Source organism: Aulonocara sp. 'chitande type north' Nkhata Bay, linkage group LG2 (genome assembly GCF_057382095.1).
Source record: "Aulonocara sp. 'chitande type north' Nkhata Bay isolate Kocher_YH1m ecotype deep benthic linkage group LG2, A_spYH_male_GT1.1, whole genome shotgun sequence".
Taxonomy (NCBI): Eukaryota; Metazoa; Chordata; class Actinopteri; order Cichliformes; family Cichlidae; genus Aulonocara; species Aulonocara sp. 'chitande type north' Nkhata Bay.
Window position 1 is genome coordinate 37,530,525 of NC_141345.1, and position 7,087 is coordinate 37,537,611.

Here is a 7,087-nt window from a genome sequence, read left to right on the forward strand (position 1 = left end):
GTTAGTTTCCTGTTTTATTCTGAAAGTTCATGTCTCATGTCAGTGTGTTCAGTTTTACCTCTCCCCTGTCTCGTTAGCCTTATTGCTCCCAGCTGTGTCTCCCTCCTGTGGCCCATTCCCTGATTACTCCCCGTGTATTTAAGCCCTGTGTTTTCCTGTGCTCTCTGTCGCGTCGTCTGTTTAACTCCATGTCAGTCTGCATTATTCTGTTACCTGGTATTCATTCTGCGTCTCTCTGCCATCTCTCTTTGTGCATTTCGCTCCTCCTCCCGTGAGTGTCTGGTTTAAGTTTTGTTCTTTAGTTTTCCCAGTTTAGGTTTGTTTACTCCCCGCTCTGCTCTTCCTGTTTTGTCACTTTATCACCTCTGCAAATAAATTTTCACTCGCACCCCAGTCAGTGCCTGCATCTTGGATCCTTTTCTCAATTCACCACACGACTGCTGTGCAGCCGTGACAGTACGACGCGACCACAAGATGGATCCAGCGGTCTTGGCCGGGGAGAGCGACCTCACACGTGCCCTACGCCTGGTGGACTGGGTAACCCACAACTCCAATGCACGAGCGAAAGTTGTGGGGATAAATGCCGTTGAGGCAATCCTGGCCGGAAATCCCTATCTCCACCAGGTCCGGGGATTTACAGACTTAATCGCTGAGCTGCATAAAGCCCAGGAAGCGGTGCAAGCTCGGGAAGTAGCCAATTGTGCCCAGCAACAATGGACTACGACCGCCACAAAGCATCCGTCTCAGATTCACCCACCGGAGGTTTCACGGCCCGACCCCCCAGAGGTTTTTCCCTGCCTGTCGGAGCCGTCAGCGGTGGGGAGGAAACATTCGCGCCACCGACGCTTCACCCCACAGCCGGATTCAGGGACTCCTGTGCGACCAGCTGTGGTGAGTTTTAAGGACGCTGGTGCTTCTGGGACTGTGTTTTCTGGGGCCGTTCATGGGGAGGGTAAAGACAGTACACGGCGTTTACCTACCTTCGTGGTAACTGACCTCTCACAAGTTGGCATTTTCAAAACATCCATAACAGTAGCTGACTGTGTTTCATCCACTCCACCACCAACTCCAGTCTCACTTCAACCAGTACATCAGCCTTTAGCCAGTTCATTAGCCCAGCCTGCATCTATGCCATTAGCCCGATCACCCGTTCCCTCCATACTGGAGGCTGTGTCTGTGCCACCCATTTTGAATCTCGTTCCTAGCACCCATTTTGAGCGGAGAGACAAATGCATTAAAACCACTCTAGTTTCTCAGAAACTGGCTAATTTAGAGACTGTTACTCGCCCCAGGGCCTCCCCAGAGGCTGGGTCTCAGCCCCCAGCAGACTCAGGACCCCTGGCGGTTAAGAAGCCAGCTGAGGACCACACCCGGCCGTCGCTGCCTGAGCAGACCCAATGCTCTGTGCAGCTGCAGTCTGCCATGTGTTTGCCAGAGGCCCGTGCGCCTGCTGGTTCTGTTGCGTCCCTGCCAGAGGCCCGTGCGCCTGCTGGTTCTGTTGCGTCCCTGCCAGAGGCCCGTGCGCCTGCTGGTTCTGTTGCGTCCCTGCCAGAGGCCCGTGTGCCTGCTGGTTCTTTTCTGTCTCTGCCAGAGGTCTCCGCACCTGCTGGTTCTGTCCTGTGTGTGCCAGGGGCTTTAGTGCCCACTGGTTCTGAGACTGTTTTTGCTGGGGGGCCCGAGGAGCCCGTCCAGCCTTCTGCCTCGTCAGCTGGGGGGCCCGAGGAGCCCGTCCAGCCTTCTGCCTCGTCAGCTGGGGGGCCTGAGGAGCCCGTCCAGCCCTCAGCTGCAGTCTCATCACCAGCTGCAGTCTCATCACCAGCTGCAGTCTCATCACCCTCGCCTGGTCCAGCTTCCGCTTCCTCATCAGCATCGCCTGGTCCAGCATCTGATTCAGCATCGCCTGGTCCAGCCTCAGCATCCTCATCAGCTGCTTCGTCTGGTCCAGCCTCAGCATCCTCATCAGCTGCTTCGTCTAGTCCAGCCTCAGCATCCTCATCAGCTGCTTCGTCTGGTCCAGCCACTGCTTCATCCTCATCAGCTGCTTCGTCTGGTCCAGCCACTGCTTCATCCTCATCAGCTGCTTCGTCTGGTCCAGCCACTGCTTCATCCTCGTCTGGTCCAGCCACTGCTTCATCCTCATCAGCTGCTTCGTCTGGTCCAGCCACTGCTTCATCCTCGTCTGGTCCGGCTTCAGCCTCCGCTTCATCCTCGTCTGGTCCGGCTCCAGCCTCCTCATCAGCATCGCCTGGTCCGGCTCCAGCCTCCTCATCAGCATCGCCTGGTCCGGCTCCAGCATCCTCATCAGCATCGCCTGGTCCGGCTCCAGCATCCTCATCAGCCTCGCCTGGTCCAGCCTCCGCTTCTGCTTCAGCCTTGCCTGGTCCAGCCTCCGCATCCTCATCATCCTCATCAGCTTCGTCTGGTCCAGCCTCCGCCTCCGCCTCGTCTGGTCCAGCCTCCGCCTCCGCCTCGTCTGGTCCAGCCTCCGCTTCGCCTGGGGCTGCAGGGGCCACGCAGCCTTCAGGTCCCCTACTACCACCTCCACATCGTCGGTCATCTGCCAGGCCGCTTGTTGGGCATCTCCGCCACTGTGGACGCCCTCCTGAACGCCCTCCTGAACGCCGCCACTACCTTCCACGTGGCCGGCCTCCGGACTTGTTTCCACACCGCTGTTGCCGTCCGCACGGTCGGCCCCCAGAGCTGTTTCCACGCCGCTGTTGCCGTCTGCACGGTCGGCCCCCAGAACTGTTTCCACACCACTGCCTACTGCGTGGCCGGCCTCCGGACCTGCCCCACTGCTGCTGCCTTTCACGCGGTCGGCCCCCGGAACTGAACTGTTTTGGCCTCCGGGTCGGCCCCCTGACCTTGTCCGTCTGGGCCTTTTCAGACTATGTCCCTCCGTCCTGGACCCCCACCGCCCGCCCTGGTCGGGTCGTTTTCTGTTTTTTGGTTCGTGGGGGTTTTTTTTGGCTTTGGTCCGTTTTTGTGTTTCTGTTGGGCTGTCTGGTGCCAGCCCTTGAGGGGGGGGGGTACTGTCATGGTCCTGAGTCTGAGGACTCAGTGTTTTGTGTTCCTTATGCTTTTGTTCATTCAGAGTGTGTATTCTGTTGTGATTTTGCCATTTGTTAGGTTTCTGTTCTTTGCCTGCCTGCTTCCACTTCTCTGTGTTCCCTCTGTCTGTCCATGGTGTTATTGTGTCTGCTCATGAGTCTGCCTGTCAAGTTCAGTGTCCGGTCTGGTTCTCTGTGTCTGTTAGTTTCCTGTTTTATTCTGAAAGTTCATGTCTCATGTCAGTGTGTTCAGTTTTACCTCTCCCCTGTCTCGTTAGCCTTATTGCTCCCAGCTGTGTCTCCCTCCTGTGGCCCATTCCCTGATTACTCCCCGTGTATTTAAGCCCTGTGTTTTCCTGTGCTCTCTGTCGCGTCGTCTGTTTAACTCCATGTCAGTCTGCATTATTCTGTTACCTGGTATTCATTCTGCGTCTCTCTGCCATCTCTCTTTGTGCATTTCGCTCCTCCTCCCGTGAGTGTCTGGTTTAAGTTTTGTTCTTTAGTTTTCCCAGTTTAGGTTTGTTTACTCCCCGCTCTGCTCTTCCTGTTTTGTCACTTTATCACCTCTGCAAATAAATTTTCACTCGCACCCCAGTCAGTGCCTGCATCTTGGATCCTTTTCTCAATTCACCACACGACTGCTGTGCAGCCGTGACACCAAATGTGTGGTAGTGGGCACATCTGCTATATTGAGATAATCCATCCCACCTCACAGGTGTGCCACATCAGGATGCTGATCTGACATCATGAGTAGTGCACAGGTATACCTCAGACTGCCCACAACAAAAGGCCACCCTGGAATGTGCAGTTTTGTCTCACAGCAAAATGCCACAGATGCCACAAGCAATGAGGGAGCGTGCAATTGGCATGCTGACAGCAGGAATGTCAACCAGATCTGTCGCCCGTGCATTGAATGTTCATTTCTCAACCATAAGCCATCTCCACAGGCGTTTCAGAGAATATGGCAGCACATCCAACCAGCCTCACAACCGCAGACCTCGTGTAACCACACCAGCCCAGGACCTCCACATCCAGCAGGTTCACCTCCAAGATCGTCTGAGACCAGCCACCCAGACAGCTGCTGGAACAATTGGTTAGCACAACCAAACAATTTCTGCACAAACTGTCAGAAACCGTCTCAGGGACGCTCAACTGCATGCCCGTCGTCCTCATCGGGGTCTTGACCTGACTCCAGCTCGTCGCCGTAACAGACTTGTGTGGGCAAATGCTCACATTCGATGGCGTCTGGCACGTTGGAGAGGTGTGCGCTTCACGGATGAATCATGGTTCACATTGTTCAGGGCAGATGGCAGCTGAGAATGTCCCAGTTCTTGCATGGCCAGCATACTCACCGGACATGTCACCCATTGAGCATGTTCGGGATGTGCTTGACCGGCGTATACGACAGCGTGTACCAGTTCCCACGAATATCCAACAACCTCGCACAGCCATTGAAGTGGAGTGGACCAACATTCCACAGGCCACAATTGACAATCTGATAGACTCCATGCAACGATGTGTTGCACTGCATAAGGCAAATGGTGGTCACACCAGATACTGACCGGTTCTGGGTCCCCAGACCCCCAATAGCGCAAAAAACTGCACATTCCAGGGTGGCCTTTTGTTGTGGGCAGTCTGAGGTACACCTGTGCACTACTCATGATGTCAGATCAGCATCCTGATGTGGCACACCTGTGAGGTGGGATGGATTATCTCAATATAGCAGATGTGCCCACTACCACACATTTGGACTGATTTGTGACCACTGTTTGGGAGGGATGGTTATATTGTGTATCTGGAATGAATTTTAGGTCTCTACATCCATCCCATGGGGAATGGGAGCAGTAACAAAGGTGTTGCGTTTATATTTTTGCTGAGTGTATATATTTAGATAATTGTAAAAACAGTAACATTAAGCGAGAAAAATCTTCCTACTTTAGTTTTCTTTATGAAACAAAGCTAAGGTTAGATCTCTGTCTCCCTGTTAGATGTACCCCAGGTTAAGTTATATCATTGAAAGGAACGTTAATGCACAGCCAACAGCCAAGCAACGCCTGGTTTACACTGTACATGTTTCAGTTTCTCCCTTTTGAGTGGACACTTTTTCAGTGCTTCTCGAGACCGATCAACACATGGTAGCTGACTTTGAGAATGAGGCCAAGTGTTCTGCTACAAAGAAGCTTCAGATACACGAACTACAACGCAGGCACCCGGGGCGCACAGGCAAAGTCTTTGGATGCGTTGCTGAATTCAAAGCATTAGACCTGGAGGACAAGGAAGCCGCTGTAATCTATTTGCCAGGTAAATGCAACCTTGTTAGATGGGGAGACATAAAAAGAGGCGCCTCTCCTGCACATCACATGAAAAGCCTCCATTGTTCTGCCACTACATGAAGAACTCTGTCTATCCATTGTGGAAATAATAAAGTAGAGAAGCCTTGTTCTGTGAGCCTTTCATTTCAACAAAAGACAAACAGTGTTTGATTCACTGTCTCATTCATCCCAGCCTGTCGCCTCATTCCACCGAAGGAGTAAAGAAACCCGTCACCTGCTGAAATATGTGACACAGCTTTGAACTAATCAGGTAGAAGAAATCTTTTGAATTTGGCTTGATTATCATGCAGTGTGTTTTTCTCAAGAGTCAGACAAATTCATACAGTACATCCTGCTGGCACTGCATTGAAGTGGGATGAGAGAGATGAAGCACTTCTTTATTATGTCAGCATTATGTTCGGCTTGTACAGATAATTATCTTCATTACGGATCTGTGTTTCCTCTGTCAGAGTGTTGTGGTGAAAAGACGACAAAGTAAAATCATCAAGATCCCACAACTGAAAAATCAGTCAACCAGTTTGATTTCTTAAGTTTTTTTTAAGTAAATGAGTAAGGTGGACACAGCACGTTTTTTTCATAATTAAAAACACAGGAGCAGACAGACACCAAATTATGATTTTCCAGAACATGTTATCCTGGCTCATAGAATAATTTCCTGTCCTATAAGATTTTAGAAAACTAAAATAAAAAAGTTGAACACAAAGCCTTTAAAGAAAAGTCAGACAGGTTATTTTTTTAGCATTTTTTAAGCTGATGTTTCACTGGACTGTAATCTGAGGATTGTGGGGGCGTCCTGTTGTCTTCCTTCAGCCATTTTTGAGCAGTGTTTGTGTTGTCCTGTTAGAATAGAATAGAATAGCATAGAATAGAATAGAATAGAATAGAATAGAATAGAATAGAATAGAATAGTCACTTCATTGTCATTCAGGAGATGCACCAGCTTTTCAAATTCAAATTCAAATTCAAATTTTATTTGTCACACACACACAACCATACACAGTATGACATGGGGGTGAAATGCTTGTAGCTGTGCAATGCCCGGCCATTAAATGACAGAAAAAAAGTTTTACAGTATTTACAATTTACAGGTTACTACAAAATTTACAAATTAACTTAGAAATTTACAGTAAAAATGTGCAAATAGCAGAAGAGATTATAAAGATTATAAATTATAGGAATTATAGGATTATAGCTTGTACACGATAGATAGATAGACTTTGTGCCGTATGGAGAGCGTCATCTGAAATGATCGCAGTGAATTCTGAGCTGAAGTCAGCAAACATCATTCGTGTGTAACTGTTCTTTTCCTACAGATGTGCCCAGCTGAGGTGAAAAGTGGAGGAAATGGCATCGTCTATTAAGCTGGTAAGCAAACTGGAGTGCGTTGAATATGGGTGGGATAAAGAGGAGAGGAGAAGGTGAGGTAATCCTTTACCGGCCTCTCGAAGCACTGCATCATAATGAGAGTAGGACATTAAAGCATGTCATGGTGGATCATTCAGACAATTGAATGATAGTGACAGACTTAACGCATGCAGGAACGCCAGCGAGGAGTTGAAGCGCAGCCTCATAATTTGTCATCACCTAACTCCTCTGTCACACACACCAGATGTTACTAGGGTTACAAATGACACTGGGGTAAGCTTTGCTAGTCTTATAGCACAGCTATATGGCACCTGACTACCTAGCTGATCTCCTCTGTCT

General features: G+C 50.1%; 1 pseudogene; it reads left to right on the forward strand.

Moving 5' to 3' along the window:
- The first annotated feature begins 474 nt into the window (after nucleotides 1-474).
- LOC147338391 (uncharacterized) lies at nucleotides 475-6,744 on the forward strand (annotated as a pseudogene).
- The last annotated feature ends 343 nt before the right edge of the window (nucleotides 6,745-7,087 follow it).